Genomic DNA, 24475 nt, shown 5'->3' with positions numbered 1-24475 from the left:
AAGTCCAAATTGTCATGCGAACCTTGTGAATTAAGGCAAACTAGGCATGGATTCTGCAGAAATTGCTTCTTCAAAAGGGAATTGAGCAATTTAATGAAAGGGAGGAAAAAATAGGTTTATTAAAATAGAGAAGCAAATTGTGATTAATTAGTTTGCTCGTTTAAAAAGGAGACAGAGGTCGTATAGTGGAAAGGCCTCTTATGCGATTGTATGAATACATGGTGCTCGGCCACTTTATGATTACATTGTTATGTCAGTCTTGCTGCAGCATTCCTGCTAATTCCATTAGCAGCTGAATTCCATTTCTCTGCAACAGACATCCAGAGTGCTACTGTGTTGCAGCGCAGTTTAACATTCCAGACAGGCTCAATGGAAACATGACAGTTTCTGTAGTATAATGGTTATCACGGTCGCCTAACACACGAAAGGGCCCAGGTTCAGTCAGTAGTGAGTGATTTGTAAGCTTACTTGAATCTCCTATGTTGCAGGCATGTTGCATTTGCTCTGACCGAGGTCATAAAATGAATGCAGCAAAATCAGACGTGCTGCGATTTCATGACACACTTAAGTAGAAATAAATGTTCATATTTCACTGCGCACACATATTAGCAGTTCGTTCAGTCAACAACAGGAATGAATGCATCTTTTGATACAGATTAACACAGTTACTCACCATGTCAAAGATGTCTCATAGTACTGTGTGTTCAGAACGACAGATAAAGAGGGATCAGATATAACTCTCAAATCTGTTTACTGTAAAATTCTTTGATTTAGTTGAAATGCTGACTGTTGTGCTAAATCTCAAATCAGACACATATCAAGTGCATTACCTGGTGTCTGGCATTCTTTTGTTTGCCACTCACATTTGCAATTTGATGTTGTTGTATATTCCAGAGAGCTTCAAGTCAACCGAGGGCATCAATACCAAAAAAATATTAATACTGAGTTTTGAATAATGTAAAAAATGCTGCTGAGTAAACTTTGTTGAATTTCGTCTTCTGTGGAGGAGAAGCCTGTTCCTAATGATTGAGCAGAAAGCATTGCTGCCTGAGACGTTTGCTTGACCGAGCCTTCTGCATTGTGACACTCAAAACAAACTGAGGCACCGGATGGAAACCAACTGTTGTCTTCCTGTGACAAGAGTCATGACCTCTCAGCCTAACCATTGGAATCTTCCAAGCATTCTGGTAGATCAACATTGCCCTTTTTCCTAAACAAATATGTATTCTGTAAAGATTTCATTCCCGGGACAAAATCATTTCAAACCAAATGAACAGAATGAACTATTTCAACATGTAACCTTGGCAGGGCTCTGTCTAACTGTATCAATGATTTCCCTCAATTAACGTGTTGTGGAGCAAATGTAATTGTGTAAATAACTCAGAAATAATGATGTGTTTGATCAGAAAAATTAGCACTTTCGCCAATTCGACATGAAATCAAGAGATATGTAAATAATGTTCATATGCATAGCTATGTAAGGAACACAAGTCTAAATCTTCATGGCATTGGGTAAGGGGAACAATGTTAATTAAGGCAAACTGGGCATGGAATCTGCAGAAACAGCTTCTTCCGAAGGGAATTGTGCAATTAATTGATATTCAGAAAAATAACAGATTTACTAAAAGAGAGAAGGAAACTGAGACTAATTTGTCTGCACTTTTAAAAAGCTGACAGAGACAGGATGATGGAAGGGCCATGGTATGGACGCATGGTATTATGCCATTTTATGATGACATTGTTATGTGAGTCTGTCTGCAGCAGTCCAAATTATAGCTGCTGAATTCCAAACAAAGAGCCAGAGCTGCTGAGTGACAGCACAGTTTAAACAATCACACTTCAAACTGACAGAAGCGGTTTGAAAAACCTCTCAATGTTTCATTGATTAAAACTCAAAAAAAATGTCCCAGATCTTAAACATCTGTTTCATTATTTTATCTTATTTTACAGACCAAGTGATTGTAGATTTTCATCAGCTCTTTACTGAAATCTCTGTGTTCCAGATTTAAAATGTGTCCTCTTGGTGACTCTAAAAATGAAATACCTTCAGGTTGTTTCCGAATTTGTAACTGAGACAATCGTGGATGGTATTTCTGGTTTCCTGTTTGAAATTTTTGAGATAACTATGGCTGTACTCTAATTGTAGCTTATAATTCCCCTGTAGTTTGAATTCCCCACGTAAATAAATAACTTTTCTCATTCCTCATTCGCAATTATCCCCTTCCCTTTATGTTGAGCTCCTGTTTTCTCTTTCTGGTGTCTGTTACTATTGTACATACAGTTGGCAGCTCAGAGGGAATGTGTTCTGTTCTGAATGTGACGCTCATATTCACTTCAGTTAACTTTAAAATAAACTGTTCTGTAAAATGTTCTCTGAAATTGTTAATAAATCATTAATGTGAAACGGACTATGGTTCTGACGAAATCCTTTCTCCAAGGCCCATCAACACCACTCCACTTTCCCTATAACACGGTTTCCCCCTCTCCCCTTCTCCCCGCCCACCCCACCACCACCACCGCCCCCATTTCCAGACAGGTAATTTTCACCAGTCCTGTCTGGGATGTGGGGATGTGTTTGAGTGAACCCAAAACAAACTGGAGGAACAGCACCTCATCTTCCGACTAGGCACTTTACAGACTTCCGGACTGAATATTGAATTCAACAACTTTAGATCTTGAACTCCCTCCTCCATCCCACCCCCTTTCTATTTCTTCCCCCTTCCTTTTGTTTTTGCCAATAATTTATATAGATTTTTCTTTTCCCACCTATTTCCATTATTTTTTAAATCTTTTATGCCCTGCTAGTCTTTCCACCCCACCCCCACTAGAGCTGTACCTTGAGTGCCCTGCCATCCATGCTTAATTAGCACATTCGTTTAGATAATATCACCACCTTCAACGCCTCTTTGTTCTTTTGTTCTTTTGTCTGTGACATCTTTTGATTATCTGCTGCTATCACTGCTTGCTTGTCCCTACAAGCACACCACCTCCCACTTCTCTCCCCCCATCCCTTCCCCCACCTTAAATCAGCTTATATTTCACCCCTCTCCTAATATTCACTCAGTTCTGTTGAAGAGTCATGAGGACTCGAAACGTCAACTCTTTTCTTCTCCGCCGATGCTGCCAGACCTGCTGAGTTTTTCCAGGTAATTCTGTTTTTGTTTTGGATTTCCAGCATCCGCAGTTTTTGTTTTGTTTTTATCTATGTGTTTGAATCGAACACCCATCAGTGAAAGAGTCACTGCGCCACCGAGCGACCCATTGGTGTTAATACACCTTTCCCTCAGAGCGTGGGGAGCCTCAGTCATATCCTGGTCTGTCAGCTAATTGTAAACAGCAGGACTCTGCTTCATCAGAGGCCGATGCAGGGCAGGATGTGGAGAAAGAAAGCTTCCTTTACACTGTCCCATCAGGCACTCCCAGGGTCTGTGCAGCAGGAGTTAGATGGAGAATAAAAGTTTTTTCCTCTTTATCCTTTAATGAAATGTGGATGTCACTGGTAAGGCCGCCCCGAACAGCTCGGCTTCCGAGGCCATTTCAGAGGGCAGTGAAGTCACATTGCTGTGGACCTGGAATCACATGTCGGCCAGGCTGGGTAAAAGTGGCAGATTTCCTTCACTAAAGGACAGTAGTGAAGCAGTTGGGATTTTACGACAATCGGTGATAGTTGCCATGGTCATCATTACTGAGTCCAGTTTTCAATTCCAGATTTTATTAATTGAATTCACAGGCCAGCAGCTGCTTTGTTGGGATTTGAACCCAAGCCCCCAAAGAATTCGCCTGAACTCTCTGTACCTTGTCCAATTAAACACTCGCAAGGCAGAGACATCACAGTCCACCTTCTCAAGCAATTAGAGAAGGGCAATAAATGCTGACCCAGACAGCCACTCTCACATCGCATAAATGAATAACAAGAAATACATATATACCGCACACAGAACATTTGGTACAAACCCAGGGATGATTCCGAGAGGCTGGGGCCGATCTGACACAGACACCTTTTCAAGCAGTAATCCTGCAAGTTGTTACCACAGTTTGGGGTTTAATAGGAACACCAAGAAATTCCCAGGTCCTGCGGCCAGCCTGATGCAACAAACAACTGAACTCACAGAACATCACCCCAGGGATCCTCTCTCCCTGCTCCATTCCCTCTGTGACCATCCTCCTGAACTCACCGAACATCACCCCAGGAATCCTCTCTCCCTGCTCCATTCCCTCTGTGACCATCCTCCTGAACTCACTGAACATCACCCCAGGGATCCTCTCTCCCTGCTCCATTCCCTCTGTGACCATCCTCCTGAACTCACTGAACATCACCCCAGGGATCCTCTCTCCCTGCTCCATTCCCTCTGTGACCATCCTCCTGTGCTCACTGATCATCACCCCAGGGATTTCGCTGCATCTCCTTAGAGACCTCTTCATACCTCCCCCCCTTGTCATGGGAATATCAACAGAGATTTCTGGTCAGACCCCGATATCTTCCAACATTATCCTTCCGATGCAGGGCCGTTTTTCCTTTAAAATCCTGGCGTTCAGGCGCTTGTGATGAACATTGTAAGATTAAGGGAGGGGAAAATTGCTGGCCCACCTGAAGGGCTTGGAATGATATTTAAGAAAGGATAATGTTAGTGTTTAATCTGTTTCTCAGTCCCAGTCTCTCTCCCACTCTCTACCACTTGACTGTTCAGGACATCTCTCCCCTCTATGCTGCATTTATAGTTAACCTCCACCGCTGCACTTCCCAGTTTCTCGGTCCTTTCCCCAGTATCGGACAGTCTCAGTGGGCGCACGGCACCTTTAATATGCCAAGGGGTCACAGTCCTGAGTCAGGATCACAGGCGGCTCAAACTTCACAGCTCAGCAGAGACTGGAGCCCATGACCTCCCGCATCTGAATCAATGCGGGTAATAGCCAATCACGGTTCAATGGCGTGCGGAAAGCATTGTGGCGTCATCCACTGCCGGGCCAATTGGCGTCAGCCATGTTTGTGTGACGTCGCACCTTGCTCAAATCTGCGGTTAATTGAAAAGAAAAATAACGTCAATTCTTTTCAGAACAATCGCTCAACCTGATCGCTCATTGGACCATGAAATGCAATGATTCCGAGAGTCCACTATTTAATCTTCCGTTCCATAACAGCGTCAGTTTATGACGCTGGTTATAAATGTAGCATCATGTGCGATGCAGTGTCATGACAGAGTCAAGTTTCCTTTAATCCCCAGCTGAGCTGTCCTAGCAGATGATGTAGGCCAGGCGGACCAAATCCACAAAGGAAACGTGGCCACGCTATCACAACGGTTTTACAACTTGTATTCATTACGAGAAGATTTGTGCACTGAATTCAGAAGTAATGAGTTCACTAACACCTTTAGAAATTTTAAAACTAAATTAAAACATTTATTGACAAAAGGAATGATTTCAAGCATATGCATAAGATTACAGTTACTTAATAATATAACAAATCCCAAAATCCCTAACTAACCTCACTCCCAACTGTACACCCTCTTTAGGACAGCAGTCCAAAATAGCTTTAAAATTTAAATAGCAAGCAAGCAACTTTGCCACAGCGCCTACTCAACAGTGGAATTCCAAAGGCTATCCTTCACCTTTGGTTACTGGACACAGCAGGAGTCTGCTAAAGTGGCTGGAGGCTTCCCCAAGGTTGTTTTGCATGGTCCTTACATGGCCCCCCAACATAGCCTTCCATTCCTCTTCACATACGTTTCTCTCTCTTTAATTTGTAAATTCCATTGTACTTTATGTCTTTGGAAATTTATTTATCCCATGATACAAAAATTTTTCATGTTGTTAACATGGTCAGTACCTTTGGGAAAATAAACATACTACTTGGCCTTTCTTACCTTCCTTCACTTATCTAAAAATGCGAATTTCCTTCACACTATATGTGCTAAGACCTCATCCATGTTTACTCAATAGCATTTAAAATACCTTTTGCCCCTAATTAATTTTGATAATTTGAAGCTTGCAGTCTATCTGGCCAATTAAATCACACAGACAGAACCATACACTCACTACCATAAACCTACTTTACAATAGACCGCAATAACATAATGAAAATATCTGTTAGGTTCATGGCACAGCTCTGACCAGTGACACTGCTGAACTGTCTGCTCTGTAAGCTTGGCCAAAGATGAAGTCCTTGAGCGACTCCAGGTGGAATTCTGTCTCTGAAATGTCGACTCTAAATGAAAATATTCGCGAATATCTCTGGTTGTCATTACGACAGATTAATATGTTTTTATTGTGTTGATTGCATTATTATTGTAACTGTTTCCCTTTTTGTACCGTTTCTTTATATTGATTCTGAGATTATTTTAATACCAGTTATCGTGATACCAGTTGTATAACATCCACAAATTAAATGGAACTTCACACGGTGCAATGCTGTGCTCCAGTTCTCTTAATATATTCAGAGAATGAATTTCTATTCGCAGCTTTGAATCCTATATTTCTCATGAATTGGATGTATGTACGCAGTTGAACTATTCTTATTCTCATTGTGTTTGAAATTAATGTTTAACCGTCTGTTTGTGTGAGAACATACTGGACAATAGATGGCTGACAAAGTTTGGGGAATATTTTAATCAGATCAAAGCGCACAATCCGGAACTGTGACGGCAATCGAAGTAGGAAGGGAGAAGGGTGAGGAAGAGACTTTTGTCATTGCAGGATGATGTCAAACCACCAAGTTTTCAGTTAATATCGGAACACGCTCACCACTTATGTCACAAAGACGAGGTACAGCAAAGGAATCAAGTGCTATAGGGATCGGCTGGGAAATTGATGTTGAGGCCCAGGATCCTCCGCGATCTTATGAAGTAGCTGAGCAAGCTCGAGGGGCCTTTTGGCAGACTCCTGGTCTGATTTCTTCAATTCTCATTCAGTGCCAGTCATGACGATAACTGGCTGTAAGCCCCGGTAGTGTGGCCGAGCGGTCTAAGGCGCTGAACTTAAGTTCCAGTCTCTATACGAGACGTGGGTTCGAATCCCACCACTGCCAGATGCTCATTTTGGGGACTTCGCGCAAATCGCTTCCGGCGGATTGGAGGCTGCTAAAATTTATAGCGGGAAAGTGAGCCGTGTTTCCGATTGGTCGCAATCCCGAGGAGAGGAAATGTGAATATAAATTACAGGGCGACTGGGAAAAGGCCGGCATTGTGAGACCAGTTGAGTTGCTCTTCCAAGAGCCAATATGACGGGCCGAATGACCTCCTTTTCTTCTGTAATCATTCTGTGATTTTATATGACTCCTATTGGTGAGCGCACAGGGTCTGTAGGCGAAAGCGGAGTGGCTAAGGTGATGGGTTGTCCCCACCCAGGGTCCCATCCTGCCGACTACACTTCTCATTCCTTATTTTAACCAGGCGTCTACAGATACAGAACTAATTATCTGTTCAATGGAATAAAAAACACAGCCAAACACTTTGTTTTTTTCCTACTGCCGTTCATCTACAAGCATTTACGGAATTTGCTGTCGGATTTGTGAGAACAAAACTTAACCAATTTGTGACATCTTTGTTTTCTGAGTGTTTGCCTGTCCTTGGGTCTCTGTCACTCTTGGTCTTATTTGTATGTGTTTTCCTGTATTGTGTCAATGCGCTTCAGTTCCCCACTTTTACCAATCAAAACTTTATTTATATTAGTTGAGTAGCTTCATATTAAAATCGGACAAACAAAAAAGAGCAGCTTTAAAACACGCAAGTGGGGAATTCCAGCTCTATTTGTTTTTAAGTGGAGGCTGCTCAGCGTCTAAGTGCCCGTATGTTACCAAGTTGGGGGGGGGGGGGGTGGGTGGATGATTGACATTTACATTGAGCAACATTAAAACAGACAGAAACCGAGTCCTAGTGGTCGAGGAGTTAAGGCAATGGACACACCGAGAGAATGAATTTGTAAATACAAATAGTCCAAACTGAAATCCCTCAGACCTTAGGAACTGTTTCTACTGCGGTCATACCTCTGAAGGAATAGGACAATTAAAGTTCGGTCCCAAATGTTATATTCACCTGGAAAGGCTGAACAGTCTGAAGCTCTTTACTCTAGAAAGGGGAAGGCTGAGCGCTGACCTTATAGAAATTGAATGTTTTGTCCCTGTTTTGTCAAGGATTACACCTGCTAAATCTGATCAAACAAATAATGGAAAGTTTAGAATCATAGAATGCAATGTTTACATTGAGGTGTAGTTCTTAAAATCACATTTTGTCATTTGCTCGATCAGCATTTTTGTCGAACTGTCTCTCTGTGTCATTAAATTACAACACTGACTACACTTCAAAAGCACTCCATCGGCTCTACAGCACTTTCTGTTGCCCTGAGTTCGTGAGAGGCTCTGTTTAAACGTAAGTCTTTTATTCATCTTTTAATCTAAGCTATGAATCATATGGAATGGTGAAACGTATATGTTCCTTTCAGTATCGAGCCAACTCTCTGTCTCTCTTTGTCGCCATATATCTGCTTTCTCCCTCACAGTCTCTCTGTCTCTGTCTCCTTTACCGCTTTGCCAAGTGTGAAACTCTGTGACAGTTTGAGAGTGTTGATGGTGAGAGGCTGTTTTTCCCCTGGCTGGAGCGTCTAGAACTGGGCTCACATTCTGCGGATAATGTGTCAGCCATTTAGGACTAGATGAGGAGACATTTCTTCACTCAAAGGGTTGCGAATTTTTGGAGTACTGTACCCCAGACATCTGCAGATCCTCAGCTGGCGAGTACATTGAAGGTTAAGATGGATAGATTTTTGGGCGCTAAGGAAAAAAAAGGGATAGAGCGATGCGGTAGAAAATTGGTGTTGCGGCTGGGGATTTAAACATAGTGGTGGAGCAGGTTCGAGGCGCCTGAAAGCCACTTCCTGCTCTTTTCCTTACCGTCTATATTTCAATGGAAATACCAGGTAAGGTAAAAGGCGTCCATTATGTTATCGTGGCCGAGCGGTCTAAAATGTGTTAAAAACCACCTTTTCTTTGGGGGCATGGGTTCAAATCGTATTCATGCCGTGTCACGAAATCTTTAGACGGGGAAGCTTCATTTGAAGTGGAGTGTGCGGTGTTTTATTTTGATGGGAAGAACAGGGAGAGACAATACAAATATGAATTTCTGTGGGGGAAAAGGAGCCTGTGTGGAACCAACTGACTGGCTCTTCCAGAGACCTGGCATGAACATGCCCAGGCGAATGTCTTCCTGCTCTGCTGTAGCCACCTATTATTTTATATGAATGATGTGAGTATGCCCGCAGTCGTGGCCGAGTGGTTTAGGAGATGCATTCGAAATCTATTGGGATTTGCTCACGTAGGTTTGAGTCCTGCTGACTACGTTTCCTTATTATTCCCGATTTCAACCAGAATAAATTATTGGTAAATTGTGGAAAATAAACTCTCCCGCATTTTCCTATTTCCGTTCATCTGCCACATCTCAAGGAGTGTGGACATCTCAGAAGGTTTTGGAGTTCTGGGAGACTAAAGAGAAAGAGAAGGGCAAGGACATGGAGGGATTTGAAAATAACCAGGGGAATTTTAAACTAAAGATAGTACTTGTCCAGGAGCCAATGTAAGTCAGAAAGCACAGGGGTGATAGGGGAATGGGACTTGCTGCGAGTTGAGAAACGGGCAGCAGAGTTTTGAATGACCTCAAGTTTACAGAGGGTAGAATGTCCACTCACATTCCAGAACTCACATCCTGGTGGATCAGCGCTGCCCTGTTTCCAAGATCAATACTGATCCTTTATCAGGTGCCATTCTCTGAACTATACACAATGCTCCAGTAAAAGCAGCCCCATTCCCATCCATATTCTGCCTTGTACCAACATCGTTGTAGCCAGCGCTTTGCAACCGATCACAGCCTTTCTCTTTTATTCTTTTAATTTCCAGCCCGACACCTACATTTGTTCTCGACCTGTTGCACGCTTGACATTTTCATTTCTGATGCTCGTTAAAGTACACTTGCGTATTACGGCCACGTGACAATTGGTCTTCTCGAAATACTAAAGAACGTCCCACAAATAAAACAAAAGTGACATTTTATCGCACCCGATGCAGTAAATGTTGTAAAACACGTTCCACTGTCACTCGAAAGACATGTTAACAGTTCGTTCAGTTCGCAAAATAAATGAATCTGTTTATTGCTGTAGGTTAACATGCTTACTCGTCGTCTCAAAGGTGAATAACAGTAATGTGTGCTCCTAAAGACAGACGAAAGCGATACTATAATTGAAACAGAAGAAATAGCAGACACTCTACATCATCATACCGGTCTTCAGCAGAGGAAGAAGAAAAACTGCCAGAGTGCGATAAAATGTCCGAGGAAACCGAGGCTCAGTGCGGGCATGGTGAAATCCCTCCTTTTTTATTCAGTCTGGAAAGAAGAGACATGAACGGGATTTAGGCGCCTAATGTAAAAGGTGCCATGAGCCTGTTTGAAAGAAGAGCAGGGGAGTTCAAAACAAAAACAGAATTACCTGGAAAAACTCAGCAGGTCTGACAGCATCGGCGGAGAAGAAAAGAGTTGACGTTTCGAGTCCTCATGACTCTTCGACAGAACTCGGGTCATGAGGACTCGAAACGTCAACTCTTTTCTTCTCCGCCGATGCTGCCAGACCTGCTGAGTTTTTCCAGGTAATTCTGTTTTTGTTTTGGATTTCCAGCATCCGCAGTTTTTTTGTTTTTATCTCAGGGGAGTTCTCCCCGCTTCCTGGTCAATGTTTAACCATTAATCAACGTCACAAAGACACATTCTACGCTCATTATGACGTTCCTGTTTGTGAAAGTTTGCTGAGCAGTGATTGGCTACAGTGTTTCCTACATCACAACAATGACAACACTTCACAATGTCCTTCATTGACTGGAAAGCGATTTGAGACGTCCGCTGGTCGGGTAGGGTGCTATATAAATGCAAGCTTGTCTTTATTTAATTATAAACCCCAGTCCTCTGGTGACTGACCATCGAGAGTGGAAACAGTTTCTCCCTAATTGCTCTATCAAACCGCCCGCCGCCGATCCCTTCCTCAGTCCAATAATTTTAAACACCATGAAAACTCAGTTTGACCTGCTTTGCTCTAAAGAAAACGATCCCAGTCTATCCACAAAACTAAATGTGTTTACCCCTTAACATGGTGCAAGGCGGAACATTGTGACGAGATTTTGGAAAATGTTGTTAGTTGGCAGGTGGAAAAATGGAGGAGGAACCAAACAGGAAACCCAGTCTCCAGTTCTGTGAATATTTACAAACTCTTTAGGAAACGGAATCAGGGGAGAGTGAAGGGTGAGCTGTCCGACTGACCAGGGCCTATCCGGAATGTTAAGCCATGCTGTCATGCAGCACTCTGGGTCTCTGTTTCGGTGAAATGGAATTCAGCTGATATTATCAGAAATGCTTCACAGAGATTCATATAACAATGTAATCAAAAAACAAAGAGCCATGTATCTATTCAATGGCATAAGGGGCCCTTCCGTAATCCGTTCTGTGGAAAGGTCATGAGGACTCGAAACGTCAACTCTTCTCCGCCGATGCTGTCAGACCTGCTGAGTTTTTCCAGGTAATTCTGTTTTTGTTTTGGATTTCCAGCATCCGCAGTTTTTTGTTTTTATCTTCCATAATCCTGTCCTCGATCAGCTTTTTTAAGAGCAAACGAATTAATCTCAGTTTCTTTCCCTCTTTTAGTAAACCTGAATATCAATTAATTGCACAATTCCCTTTTGAAAAATGAGATTCTGCAGATTCAATGCCTAGTTTACCTTAATTAATACTGTTTCCCTCACCCAATGTCATGAAGATTTAGACTAGTGCTTCTTACATAGCTATGCATATGAACATTATTTACTTTTTCTATTGATTTCATATCGAATTGACAAAAGTGCTTATTTTTCTGATCAAACATCTCATTATTTCTGAGTTATTTACACAATCTAATTACATTTGCTCCACAAGCCGCTAATCAAGGGTGTTATATCACAGTGGGAAATCATTGTTACAGTTCAACAGAGCACTGCCGAGATCAAAGGCTGGCATAGTTTATTTCGTTCATTTGGTTTAAAATGCATTTGTTCTGGGAAGGTAATCTTACATAATGCATATTTGTTTAGGTAAAAGTGTTGATCTACCAGAATGTTTGGAGGATTCCAATGGTTAGGCTGAGAGGTCATGTCACTTGTTACAGGAAGACAACTCTTGGTTTCCACCTGGTGCCACAGTTTGTTTGAATTTCAAAATGCAGAAGGCTCGGTCCAGCAAATGTCTCAGGCAGCAATGCTTTCTGCTCAATCATTAGGAACACCCTTCTCCTCCTCAGCAGAAGAAATTCAACAAACTTTTCTCAGCAATTTTTTACCTTATTTAAAATTCAGTATTAATGTATTTGATATTGATGCCCTTGGTTGACTTGAGGCTCTCTGAAATAGACAACATTGAATTGCAAACTTGACTGGTAAACAAAAGAATGTAAGTCACCAGGTAATGCATTTGATATGGGTCTGATTTGAGATGTAGCATAACAGTCAGTATTTCAACAAAATCAAAGAATTTTACAGGGAACAGGCTTGAGAATGATGCGTTAATTAGATCTGATCCCTCTTTGTCGGTCTTTATGAGCACACATTACACTGAGACACCTTTGACATGGTCAGTAACTTTCGTAAGCTGCATCTAAAGACCCATTGATTTCTCTTGTTGACCAAACGAACTGCCAGTACGTCAGCGCAGTGAAATACGAACATCTGTCCACTCAAAAGTGGGTCATGGAATTTCAGCACGTGCTGATGTTGCTGCATTCATTTTCTGCCCTCGGTGAAAGCAAATGCAATATTGGGATTTAGGTAAACTTCAACGATGCAAATTATCCTCACCATTTAAATTAGTAAGTTTTCATAACATTTCTGCCCGGTTTCAAACCAGAGACCTGTCACGTGTTAGGCGAACGTGATAACCACTGCACTACAGAAACTGCTGTGGTTTTGTTGACACTGTCTGGAATGCTAAACTGTGCTGTAATGCTGCAGCAATCTGGGTCCCTGTTGCGGAGAAATGAAATATAGCTGCTATTCTCAGGAACGCTGCAGCGAGACTGATGTAACAATGTCATCATAAAATGGCCTAGCACCGTGTATCCAAACAATGGCAAAAGTGTCCCTTCCAACATCCGATCTCAGGCCCCTTTTTAAACCAGAAAACTAATTAATCACCATTTGCTTCTCTCTCTTAACGATCCATTTCTCCTCCCTTTCGTTAAATTACTCAATTCTCTTTTGAGAATTGATTCTGCAGAATCCATGCCTGGTTTGCCTTAATTCATCAGGTTCACGATTTGGACTTGGGTTCCTAATATACTTTACCAGATGAAAATGATGTAATTATGCAATTGATCTCATATCGAATTTGCAAAAGCGTTATTTTTTCAACCTTACTATTTTCACAATCTTCTTTCTGTTGCTCCATACCCCTTCAACCGAGAGTGCGATATTACAGAGGAAAATGTTTGTTCCGGAGTTTAACAGGGCCCTGCCAAGGTCACGTGCTTCAATTGTTCGTTTAATACATTTGTTTTGAAATAATTTTGTTCCTGGACCGGAATCTAACAGAGGATAAATATTTGTGTAACAAACAGGGCAATGCTGAGCTACCACGGTGTTTGGAGGTTTCCAATGGTTGGACAGAGGGTCCATGTCACTTGTTGCAGGAAGACAACTGTTGATTTCACCCTGGTGCCTCAGCTTGTTTTGAATTTCAAAACGTAGGCGTGTCCATCCAGCAAATGTCTCCGGGTGCAATGCTTTCTGCTCACTCATTAGGAAAATCTTTCTCATCTTTGGAAGACGAAATTAAAGAAACTCAGTATTTGCTCCATTATTCTAATTGTAATGTTAATATTTTATATGTTATTGATTCCTTCGTTTGAATTGAGACACTGTGAAATATACACCAACTTCTAATTTCAAGCATGACTGATAGACAAAAGAATATCAGTCAACAGGTAATGCAAACCATGTGGTGCTCATTTGAAAATGAGCGCTGTTAGCTTTAAACAAAATCCAAGAATTTTACTGGGAACAGGCTTGAGAATGATGCGTTTATTAGATCTGATCCTTCTTTGTCTGTCTTTGTGAGCACACGTTACAATGAGACACCTTTGACATGGTGAGTAACTGTGTTAAGCTGCATCGAAAGACGTGCTGATTTTGCTGCAGATGAAAGCAAAAAACAGCAGACGCTGGAAATCCAAAACAAAAATAAAATTACCTGGGAAAACTCAGCAGGTCTGGCAGCACCTGCGGAGAGGAACACAGTTAACGTTTCGAGTCCACATGACTCTTCAACAGAACTAAGTAAAACGTCAGTTTCTGTAGTGTAGTTATCATGTTCGCCGAACATGCGAAAAGTTCCCGGTTTGAAGCCTTATGAACACTTACTCAGTAAATAGTGAGGATAATTTGCATAATTGAAGCTTTCCTGAATCTCCAATGTTGCAGGCATAATGCATTTGCTCTCACCGAGGTCATAAAACGCGTGCAGCAAAATCAGAACAGTGGCAAAAACTCAGGTCTGGCAGCGTCTGCAGAGAGGAACATAGTTAACGTGTCGAGTCCGTATGACACTTCAACAGATCTCAGTAAAAATAGAAAAGAGGTGAAATATAAAATCTTCTATTTCACCTCTTTTCTATTTATTAACTGTGTTCCTCTCGCAGATGCTGCCAGACCTGCTGGGTTTTTGTCAGCGTTCTGGTTTTGCTGCACATGTATTATGATCTCGGTGAGAGCAACTGCATTATGCTTGCAACATTGGTGATTCAGGTAAGCTTCAACGATGCAAATTATCCTCACTATTTAATGAGTAAGTTTTCATAATGTTTCGGTCTCGGGCCCTCTCGCGTGTTAGGCGAACGTGATAACCACTACACTACAGAAACTGCTGTGGTTTTGTTGAGCCTGTCCGGAATGCTAAACTGCGCTGTAACGCTGCAGGAATCTGTGTCCCTGTTGCGGAGAAATGAAATACAGCTGCTATTCTCAGGAACGCTGCAGCGAGACTGATGTAACAATGCAATCATAAAATGGCCAAGCACCGTGTATCCAAACAATGGCAAAAGTGTCCCTTCCAACATCCGATCTCAGGCACCTTTTTAAACGAGAAAACTAATTCATCACCATTTGCTTCTCTCTTTTAATGATCCATTTCTCCTCCCTTACATGAAATTACTCAATTCTCTTTTGAGAATTGATTCTGCAGAATCTATGCCTGGTTTGCCTTAATTCATCAGGTTCACAATTTGGACTTGGGTTCTTAATATACTTTACCAGATGAACATGATGTAATTATGCAATTGATCTCACATCGAATTCGCAAAAGTGTTATTTTTTCAACCTTACTATTTTTACAATCTTCTTATTTTTGCTCCATACCCCTACAACTGAGGGTGTGATATCACAGAGGAAAATGTTTGTTCCGGAGTTTAACAGGGCCCTGCCAAGATCAGGTGCTTCGATTGTTTGTTTACTTCATTTGTTTTGAAATAATTTTGTTCCTGGACTGGAATCTAGCAGAGGATAAATATTTGTGTAACAAACAGGGCAGTGCTGAGCTACCACGGTGTTTGGAGGTTTCCAATTGTTGGATTGAGAGTCCATGTTACTTGTTGCAGGAAGACAACTGTTGATTTCACCCTGGTGCCTCAGATTGTTTTGAATTTCAAAACGTAGACGTGTCCATCCAGCAAATGTCTCCGGGTGCAATGCTTTCTGCTCAATCATTAGGAACATCTTTAACATCCTTGGAAGACGAAATTAAAGAAACTCAGTATTTGTTCCATTATTCAATATTGAATATTCATATTTTATGTTATTGATGCCTACGTTTGAATTGAGACTCTCTGTAATACACACCAAATTCTAATTTCAATCATGACTGATTGACGAAAGAATGTCAGTCAACAGGTAATGCAAACCATGTGGTGCTCATTTGAAATTGAGCGCAGTTAGCTTTTAAACAAAATCCAAGAATTTTACTAGGAACAGGCTTGAGAATGATGTGTTAATTAGATCTGATCACTCTTTGTCTGTCTTTGTGAGCACACGTTACAATGAGACACCTTTGACGTGGTGATTAACTATGTTAAGCTGCATCGAAAGACGTGCCGATTTTGTTGTAGATATAAGCAAAAAACTGCAGGTTCTGGAAATCCAAAACAAAAATAAAAATGCCTGGGAAAACTCAGCAGGTCTGGCAGCACCTGCGGAGAGGAACACAGTTAACGTTTCGAGTCCACATGACTCTTCAACAGCACTAAGTAAAAATAGAAAAGAGGTGAATTATAAAATATTAAATATCTCACCTCTTTTCTGCTTATTAACTGTGTTCCTCTCCACAGGAGCTGCCAGAACTGCTGGGTTTTTGCCAGTGTTCTGATTTTGCTGCACATGTATTATGATCTCGGTGAGAGCAAATGCATTATGCCTGCAACATTGGAGATTCAGGCAAGCTCCAACGATGCAAATTATCCTCACTATTTAAAAAGTTAATTTTCATAACACTTTTTCCTGGTTTCAAACCCGGGCCCTTTCACGTGTTAGCTGAACGTGATAGCCGCTACACTACAGAAACAGCTGTGATTTTGTTGATCCTGTCTGGAATGCTAAACTGCGCTGTAATGCTTCAGCAATCTGGTCCTCTGTTGCGGAGAAATGAAATACAGCTGCTATTCTCAGGAACGTTGCAGCGAGACTACTGTAACAATGTCATCATAAAATGGCCTAGCACCATGTATCCATGCAAAGGCATAAGAGGCCCTTCCAACATCCGATCCAGGGCCCCTTTTTAAAAGAGCACCCTAATTAATCACAATTTGCTTCTCTCTTCTAAGGTATCAGTTTTTTCCTCCCTTTCATTAAATTGCGCAATTCCCTTTTGTTTCAGCAGAATCCATGCCTGGTTTGTCTTAATTAACAAGATTCACATGACAATTTGGACTTGGAATCCTAATATACTTCGCCAGATGAACATGATGTAATTATGCAATTGAGCCCATACTGAATTTGCAAAAGTGTTATTTTTTCAACCTTACTATTTTTACAATCTTCTTACTTTTGCTCCATACTCCTTCAACTGAGGGTGCGATATCACAGAGGAAAATGTTTGTTCCGGAGTTTAACAGGGCCCTGCCAAGATCAGGTGCTTCAATTGTTTGTTTACTTCATTTGTTTTGAAATAATTTTGTTCCTGGACTGGAATCTAGCAGAGGATAAATATTTGTGTAACAAACAGGACAGTGCTGAGCTACCACGGTGTTTGGAGGTTTCCAATGGTTGGACAGAGGGTCCATGTCACTTGTTGCAGGAAGACAACTGTTGATTTCACCCTGGTGCCTCAGATTGTTTTGAATTTCAAAATGTAGACGTGTCCATCCAGCAAATGTCTCCGGGTGCAATGCTTTCTGCTCAATCATTAGGAACATCTTTATCATCTTTGTAAGACGAAATTAAAGAAACTCAGTATTTGTTCCGTTATTCAATATTTAACATTAATATTTTATATGTTATTGATGCCTTCGTCTGAACTGAGACTCTGAAATATACACCAACTTCTAATTTCAAGCATGACTGATAGATGAAAGAATGTCAGTCAACAGGTAATGCAAACCATGTGGTGATCATTTGAAATTGAGCGCAGTTAGCTTTTAAACAAAATCCAAGAATTTTACTGGGAACAGGCTTGAGAATGATGTGTTAATTAGATCTGATCACTCTTTATCTGTCTTTGTGAGCACACATTACAATGAGATACCTTAGTCATGGTGAGTAACTGTGTTAAGCTGCATCGAAAGACATGTTGATTTTGCTGCAGATAAAAGCAAAAAACTGTAGAAGCTGGAAATCCAAAACAAAAATAAAAATGCCTGGGAAAACTCATCAGGTCTGGCAGATCAGGTGCTTCAATTGTTTGTTTACTTCATTTGTTTTGAAATAATTTTGTTCCTGGACTGGAATCTAGCAGAGGATAAATAATTGTGTAACAAACAGGACAGTGCTGAGCTACCACGGAGAGGAACACAGTTAACGTTTCGAGTCCACATGACTCTTCAACAGAACTAAGTAAAAATAGAAAAGAGGTCAAATATAAAATCTTCTATATTTTTCACCTCTTTTCTATTTATTAACTGTGTTCCTCTCTGCAGATGCTGTGAAACCTGTTGGGTTTTAACCATTGTTCTGATTTTGCTGCACGTGTATTATGATCATGGTGAGAGCAAATGCACTATGCTTGCAACAAAGGAGATTCCGGTAAGCTTCAACGATGCAAATTACCCTAACTATTTAATGAGTACGTTTTCATAATGCTTCTGCCCGTCTTCGAGCCAGGGCCCTTTCACGTGTTAGGCAAACGTAACAACCAGTACACTACAGAACCTGCAATGGCTTTGTTGAGCCTGTCTGGAATGCTAAACTGCGCTGTAACCCTGCAGCAATCTGGGTCTCTGTTGTGGAGAAATGAAATACAGCTGCTATTCTCTGGAACGCTGCAGCAAGACTGATGTAACAATGCAATCATAAAATGGCCTAGCACCATGTATCCAAACAATGGCAATAGTGTCCCTTCCAACATCCGATCTCAGGCCCCTTTTTAAACCAGAAAACTAATTCATCACCATTTGCTTCTCTCTCTTAATGATCCATTTCTCCTCCCTTTCATTAAATTACTCAATTCTCTGTTGAGAATTGATTCTGCAGAATCCATGCCTGGTTTGCCTTAATTCATCAGGTTCATGATTTGGACTTGGCTTCCTAATATACTTTACCAGATGAACATGATGTAATTATGCAATTGATCTCACATCGAATTTGCAAAAGTGTTATTTTTTCAACCTTACTATTTTTACAATCTTATTACTTTTGCTCCACAGCCCTTCAATCGAGGGTGCTATATTACTGAGGAAAATGTTTGTTGCAGATTTTAACAGGGCCCTGCCAGGATCAGGTGCTTCAATTGTTTGTTTACTTCATTTGGTTTGAAATAATTATTTTCCTTCACCGGAATCTAACAGAGGATAAATATTTGTGTAACAAAGAGGGCAGTGCTCAGCTACCATGTTGTTTGGAGGTTTCCAAAAGTTGGACTGAGGGTCCATGTCACTTGTTGCAGGAAGACAACTGTTGATTTCACCCTGGTGCCTCAGCTTGTTTTGAATTTCAAAACGTAGATGTGTCCATCCAGCAAATGTCTCCGGGTGCAATGCTTTCTGCTCAATCACGATGAACACCTTTCTCATCCTTGGAAGACGAAATTAAAGAAACTCAGTATTTGTTCTTTTATTCTAATTGTAATTAATATTTTATATGTTATTGATACTTTCGTTTGAATTGAGACTCTGTGAAAAATACACCAACTTCTAATTTCAAGCATGACTGATAGATGAAAGAATGTCTGTCAACAGGTAATGCAAACCATGTGGTGCTCATTTGAAATTGAGCGCAGTTAGCTTTTAAACAAAATCCCAAGTATTTTACTGGGAACAGGCTTGAGGATGATATGTTAATTAGATCTGATCACTCTTTGTCTTTGTGAGCACACGTTACAATGAGACACCTTTGACATGGTGAGTAACTGTGTTAAGCTGCATCGAAAGACGTGCTGATTTTGCTGCAGATAAAAGCAAAAAACTGCAGATGCTGGAAATCCAAAACAAAAATAAAAATGCCTGGGAAAACTCAGCAGGTCTGGCAGCACCTGCGGAGAGGAACACAGTTAACGCTTTGAGTCCACATGACTCTTCAACAAAGCTAAGTAAAAAGTCAGTTTCTGTAGTGTAGTATCATGCTCACTGAACATGCGAAAAGTTCCCGGTTTGAAGCTGGGCAGAAACATTATGGAAACTTACTCATTAAATAGTGAGGATCATTTGCATCGTTGAAACTTACCTGAATCTCCAATGTTGCAGGCATAATGCATTTGCTCTCACCGAGGTCATAAAACGCGTGCAGCAAAATCAGAACACAGGCAAAATCTCAGGTCTGGCAGCATCTGCAGAGAGGAACATAGTTAACGTATCGAGTCCGTATGACTCTTCAACAGATCTCAGTAAAAATGGAAAAGAGGTGAAATATGAAATGTTCTATGTTTCACCTCTTTTCTATTTATTAACTGTGTTCCTCTCCGCAGATGCTGCCAGACCTGCTGGGTTTTTGTCAGTGTTCTGATTTTGCTGCATGTGTATTATGATCTCGGTGAGAGCAAATGCGTTATGCCTGCAACATTGTAGATTTTAGGTAAGCTTCAACGATGCAAATTATCCTCACTATTTAATGAGTAAATTTTCATAATGTTTTGGCCTGGGGCCCTTTCACGTGTTAGGCAAACGTGATAACCACTGCACTACAGAAACTGCTGTGGTTTTGTTGAGCCTGTCCGGAATGCTAAACTGCGCTGTAACGCTGCAGGAATCTGTGTCCCTGTTACGGAGAAATGAAATACAGCTGCTATTCTCAGGAACGCTGCAGCGAGACTGATGAAACAATGCAATCATAAAATGGCCTAGCACCATGTATCCAAACAATGGCAAAAGTGTCCCTTCCAACATCCGATCTCAGGCACCTTTTTAAACGAGAAAACTAATTCATCACCATCTGCTTCTCTCTCTTAATGATCTATTTCTCCTCCCTTACATGAAATTACTCAATTCTCTTTTGAGAATTGATTAATTCATCAGGTTCATGATTTGGACTTGGGTACTTTACCAGTTGAACATGATGTAATTATGCAATTGATCTCATATTGAATTTGCAAAAGTGTTATTTTTTCAACCTTACTATTTTTACAATCTTATTACTTTTGCTCCATACCCCTTCAACTGAGGGTGCGATATCACAGAGGAAAATGTTTGTTCCGGAGTTTAACAGGGCGCTGCCAAGTTAGTGTACTTCAATTGTTTGTTTACTTCATTTGTTTTGAAATAATTTAGTTCCTGGACCGGAATCTAACACAGGATAAATATTTGTGTAACAAACAGGGCAGTGCTGAGCTACCAGGGTGTTTGGAGGTTTCCAATGGTTGGACTGAGGGTCAATGTCACTTGTTGCAGGGAGACAACTGTTGATTTCACCCTGGTGCCTCAGCTTGTTTTGAATGTCAAAACGTAGGCGTGTCCATCCAGCAAATGTCTCCGGGTGCAATGCTTTTTGCTCACTCATTAGGAAAATCTTTCTCATCTTTGGAAGACGAAATTAAAGAAACTCAGTATTTGTTCCATTATTCTAATTGTAATGTTAATATTTTATATGTTATTGATTCCTTCGTTTGAATTGAGACACTGTGAAATATACACCAACTTGTAATTTCAAGCATGACTGATAGACGAAAGAATGGCAGTCAACAGGTAATGCAAACCAAGAGGTGCTCATTTGAAAATGAGTGCAGTTAGCTTTAAACAAAATCCAAGAATTTTACTGGGAACAGGCTTGAGAATGATGCGTTTATTAGATCTGATCCTTCTTTGTCTGTCTTTGTGAGCACACGTTACAATGAGACACCTTTGACATGGTGAGTAACTGTGTTAAGCTGCATCGAAAGACGTGCCGATTTTGCTGCAGAGAAAAGCAAAAAACAGCAGACGCTGGAAATCCAAAACAAAAATAAAAATGCCTGGGAAAACTCAGCAGGTCTGGCAGCACCTGCGGAGAGGAACACAGTTAACGCTTTGAGTCCACCTGACTCTTCAACAGAACTAAATAAAACGTCAGTTTCTGTAGTGTAGTATCATGTTCGCCGAACATGCGAAAAGTTCCCGGTTTGAAGCCGGGCAGAAACATTATGAAAACTTACTCATTAAATAGTGAGGATCATTTGCATAATTGAAGCTTACCTGAATCTCCAATGTTGCAGGCATAATGCATTTGCTCTCACCGAGGTCATAAAACGCGTGCAGCAAAATCAGAACACTGGCAAAAACTCAGGTCTGGCAGCATCTGTGGAGAGGAACATAGGTAACGTGTCGAGTCCGTATGACTCTTCAACAGATCTCAGTAAAAATAGAAAAGAGGTGAAATACAAAATCTTCTATGTTTCACCTCTTTTCTATTTATTAACTGTGTTCCTCTCCGCAGATGCTGCCAGACCTGCTGGGTTTTTGTCAGTGTTCTGGATTTGCTGCACGTGTATTATGATCTCGGTGAGAGCAAATGCGTTATGCCTGCAACATTGGAGATTCAGGTAAGCTTCAACGATGCAAATTATCCTCACTATTTAATGAGTAAGTTTTCATAATGTTTCGGTCTCGGGCCCTCTCGCGTGTTAGGCGAACGTGATAACCACTACACTACAGAAACTGCTGTGGTTTTGTTGACCCTTTCTGGAATGCTAAACAGCTCTGTAACTCTGCAGCAATCTGGGTCTCTGTTGCGGAGAAATGAAATACAGCTGCTATTCTCAGGAACGCTGCAGCGAGACTGATGTAACAATGTAATCATCAAACGGCCTAGCACCATGTATCCAAACAATGGCAAAAGTATCCCTTCTCACATCCGATCTCAGGCACCTTTTTAAATGAGAAAACTAATTCATCACCATTTGCTTCTCTCTCTTAATGATTCATTTCTCCTCCCTTACATGAAATTACTGAATTCTCTTTTGAGAATTGATTAATTCATCAGGTTCATGATTTGGACTTGGGTACATTTATATACTTTACCAGTTGAACATGATGTAATTATGCAATTGATCTCATATTGAATTTGCAAAAGTGTTATTTTTTCAACCTTACTATTTTTACAATCTTATTACTTTTGCTCCATACCCCTTCAACTGAGGGTGCGATATCACAGAGGAAAATGTTTGTTCCGGAGTTTAACAGGGCGCTGCCAAGTTAGTGTACTTCAATTGTTTGTTTACTTCATTTGTTTTGAAATAATTTAGTTCCTGGACCGGAATCTAACACAGGATAAATATTTGTGTAACAAACAGGGCAGTGCTGAGCTACCAGGGTGTTTGGAGGTTTCCAATGGTTGGACTGAGGGTCAATGTCACTTGTTGCAGGGAGACAACTGTTGATTTCACCCTGGTGCCTCAGCTTGTTTTGAATGTCAAAACGTAGGCGTGTCCATCCAGCAAATGTCTCCGGGTGCAATGCTTTTTGCTCACTCATTAGGAAAATCTTTCTCATCTTTGGAAGACGAAATTAAAGAAACTCAGTATTTGTTCCATTATTCTAATTGTAATGTTAATATTTTATATGTTATTGATTCCTTCGTTTGAACTGAGACACTGTGAAATATACACCAACTTCTAATTTCAAGCATGACTGATAGACGAAAGAATGTCAGTCAACAGGTAATGCAAACCAAGTGGTGCTCATTTGAAAATGAGCGCAGTTAGCTTTAAACAAAATCCAAGAATTTTACTGGGAACAGGCTTGAGAATGATGCGTTTATTAGATCTGATCCTTCTTTGTCTGTCTTTGTGAGCACATGTTACAATGAGACACCTTTGACATGGTGAGTAACTGTGTTAAGCTGCATCGAAAGACATGCCGATTTTGCTGCAGTTAAAAGCAAAAAACAGCAGACGCTGGAAATCCAAAACAAAAATAAAATTACCTGGGAAAACTCAGCAGGTCTGGCAGCACTTGCGGAGAGGAACACAGTTAACGTTTCGAGTCCACATGACTCTTCAACAGATCTCAGTAAAAATAGAAAAGAGGTGAAATATAAAATCTTCTATGTTTCATCTCTTTTCTATTTATTAACTGTGTTCCTCTCCGCAGATGCTGCCAGACCTGCAGGGTTTTTGTCAGTGTTCTGGATTTGCTGCCCATGTATTATGATCTCGGTGAGAGCAAATGCGTTATGCCTGCAACATTGGAGATTCAGGTAAGCTTCAACGATGCAAATTATCCTCACTATTTAATGAGTAAGTTTTCATAATGTTTCGGTCTGGGGCCCTCTCGTGTATTAGGCGAACGTGATAACCACTACACTACAGAAACTGCTGTGGTTTTGTTGACCCTTTCTGGAATGCTAAACAGCTCTGTAACTCTGCAGCAATCTGGGTCTCTGTTGCGGAGAAATGAAATACAGCTGCTATTCTCAGGAACGCTGCAGCGAGACTGATGTAACAATGTAATCATCAAACGGCCTAGCACCATGTATCCAAACAATGGCAAAAGTATCCCTTCTCACATCCGATCTCAGGCACCTTTTTAAATGAGAAAACTAATTCATCACCATTTGCTTCTCTCTCTTAATGATTCATTTCTCCTCCCTTACATGAAATTACTGAATTCTCTTTTGAGAATTGATTAATTCATCAGGTTCATGATTTGGACTTGGGTACATTTATATACTTTACCAGTTGAACATGATGTAATTATGCAATTGATCTCATATTGAATTTGCAAAAGTGTTATTTTTTCAACCTTACTATTTTTACAATCTTATTACTTTTGCTCCATACCCCTTCAACTGAGGGTGCGATATCACAGAGGAAAATGT

General features: G+C 40.9%; 1 non-coding gene across 1 annotated transcript; it reads left to right on the top strand.

Moving 5' to 3' along the window:
- Positions 1-6938: 6938 nt before the first annotated feature.
- On the top strand, positions 6939-7021 carry trnal-uaa. The gene has a single exon. It is a non-coding gene; the product is annotated as a tRNA-Leu (tRNA).
- The last annotated feature ends 17454 nt before the right edge of the window (positions 7022-24475 follow it).

Source organism: Carcharodon carcharias, chromosome 27 (genome assembly GCF_017639515.1).
Source record: "Carcharodon carcharias isolate sCarCar2 chromosome 27, sCarCar2.pri, whole genome shotgun sequence".
Lineage (NCBI taxonomy): Eukaryota > Metazoa > Chordata > Chondrichthyes > Lamniformes > Lamnidae > Carcharodon > Carcharodon carcharias.
This window is presented reverse-complemented; position numbering and strand designations above follow the sequence as displayed.